Source organism: Callospermophilus lateralis, chromosome 13, assembly GCF_048772815.1.
Source record: "Callospermophilus lateralis isolate mCalLat2 chromosome 13, mCalLat2.hap1, whole genome shotgun sequence".
In the NCBI taxonomy this organism is placed as follows: Eukaryota; Metazoa; Chordata; class Mammalia; order Rodentia; family Sciuridae; genus Callospermophilus; species Callospermophilus lateralis.
In genome coordinates this window covers 43216331-43218922 of record NC_135317.1, presented here as the reverse complement: position 1 = coordinate 43218922, position 2592 = coordinate 43216331, and the positions used below count along the sequence as shown (strand labels likewise).

Below are 2592 nucleotides of genomic sequence, written 5' to 3'. Positions count from 1 at the left end.
TTGTGCATGGTATGAGCTTTTATTCCTCTGACTGTTGATTCTATCCAATTATCCACCATAACCTTTATCTTTTGGAAGTGCTGGCTGAGTTTAACATGCTTTCCAGAGTTGCCCCTATGCATTTATTAATTCATTCAATAAATATTTATTAAGGTTCTACTAAGTACTAGTATAATTTTAGATACCAGGGACAAAGCCAATGATAATGACACAACCTGGTCCTGCCCTGAAGGGTTCATACTGCTTTTTTCTGACTGTTGGGTGGGTCCAGTTCTGATATGGAGCATACTATTCAAAACCCACCCTGTTCAGTCCCCATTCCTTATAGTCATGAATGTGGGTTTAGAGGTTGTAAATATCGATAAAGAGTAGTTATTTCCAAAACTGCAAATTATTACTGAAAATAATACTTTCCCTGCTGTAAGAAGGTCCACTGTCTCTTGAAGCATGTGTTTTCTTCTACATACCTGTGTTTTCTTTTTTATTATTACTTATTTATTTATTTCTTAATACATGACAATAGTGGAATGCATTACATTCATAATTATCCATTCACAGCACAAAAAATATGGAATGCTTCATGAATATGTGTGTCATCCTTGCTCAGGGGTCATGCTAATCTTCTCTATATTGTTCCAATTTTAGTATATGTGCTGCCAAAGCCAGCACATGTGTTTTCTTGATTAAAGAACTTTCCTAATCTGATAAATTGTCTCTTGGTCCTGGATATTCTTGCATGGATTTATAACATCTTTTTAATCTGACAGTAGGAGGTCTTCTGATCCAGAAGGACTTCCATTCACACAGTTGATGATTTTTTTCTAGAAAATGAAGGTGATCTGGTTGATTTCCTTTCATGCTTTTGAGCCAGATAAATGATTTTCCTGTGTATAGGAGGTCTTCCTTTATAGTAGCTTCTTTCTTACAGTAAGTATTTTCTTACTTCCAAGGTCTTCTCCTAAATGATGTTTCATCTCATACATCCATCTCTGATATGAAATCCCTTGTTAATGAAGTGAATAAACTTGTGCTTCTTGAACTGTATGATACTCTTGGCTTCTTCAACAATGAAATTAATTCTTGAGCAAATCTCTAGGATGACAATCTGCATTAATTCTGATCACATCTGAAATTCTTGTCTTGACCATTCACTAATTTAATTATTCCCATTTTAAAATTTTCAACACAATACAGATAGAAATGATACAGTGAATATAAGAGATTTGATAGGAAGGATTTCGATTAGATAAGTGATCTTGAAATGTCATTCTTTTTTTTTTCACAGCAGAATCCTTGACTCCAGTAATATTAGAAATTAGTGTATGAAATAGATTACAGGTTTGTTTCTTTTCCCCATTCTACATTCCTTCCACATCCTGTCGGACACCTAGAAGGGCACCTGTAGACACCTGAAATTAGATCTTGAAGATGATAAGATTATAATATCTCTACAATGGCTTTTAGCTCTAAAAGTAATATGTTTCCTAGGTTAGCCACAGACTTGCAACAATCATATATTTCCACTCCTGATATTGCAAGGTATTTAAAATCTAAGTTTTATGCAGTGTTAGTTACTCATTCACAGTATCATGGAAGGTGTCCTGTCTCCTGACTTTCTCCAGTCTAAACCTTTCACAGAGCAAAGCATAGAAGTAGGCACCACATACATTCTTCAGTTTGTAGATACTTGATCCTCTGCAGCTGAAATGCTCATAGGGTTTGTGAGGGTAGAAACCATGTCTCTCTTCCTGGACTTTATAGTCCCAATGGCATGTATTAGGTGCTCAATAAATGTCACTGAATTCATAAAATTGATCAATTTGCATTGATTTTACTAAAAAATGTTATTTTTATCTAGTTGTTTTTCTAATTTGTGTCATTTTGTGATTCAATATTTTTTGTTAGCTTTTCATTACTCTACCTAATGCCCAGGAAAATACAACTTAAAGGGGAAAAAAAAAAAGATTTGTCTCAGTCTCAGAGGTTTCAGACATGTCAGATGGCTCTATTGCTTTGGCCTGGGGAGAGGTGGAACCTCAAAGCTGAAGGATATGGCAGAGGAAAAGTGCTCAGCTACTGGCAGGTGGTAAAGAAAGAGCAAGAGGCTGGTGGCAACATATAGTACCCAAGGCCTCACTCCTAAGGACCCACTCCCTCCAACCAAGTTCACCACTCACAGTTTCCACCACCTCCTAGCGGTGCATTCAGTTATCAATGGCTTAATCCACTGAACAGGTGAGAGCCCTCTTGATCTAATCATTTCCCCAAAGCTACCACACCTTTTGGACATTGCTTCACTGGAGACCAAGCCTTCAATACATGAGCATTTGTGAAACAATCCAGATCCAGTACCTATTTACATCTGCAAAATGGTTCCTACCTCACTGGGGTATTAGAGAGATTCAATGTGAAGGATGTACAATGTTTGGCACAAACTAGGTGCTAGGAAAACATTTGTCAGTAAATGAGGAAGGCTGCCTTTTTTTTTTTTAAACATAGTCTAGGCATTTATATTTGCTAAATAATTATTTGCTTTATTATATAATGAGGTAGGGTTGGTTTTTGTTGTTTGTTTTCACCTAAAAACCAAAA

The 2592-nt window shown here is 36.1% G+C and overlaps 1 non-coding gene across 1 annotated transcript; it reads right to left on the bottom strand.

The window, feature by feature from the left end:
• Nucleotides 1-562: 562 nt before the first annotated feature.
• LOC143379756 (U6 spliceosomal RNA) lies at nt 563-669 on the bottom strand. Its single transcript, XR_013088535.1, has one exon. It is a non-coding gene; the product is annotated as a U6 spliceosomal RNA (small nuclear RNA).
• Nucleotides 670-2592: the final 1923 nt, after the last annotated feature.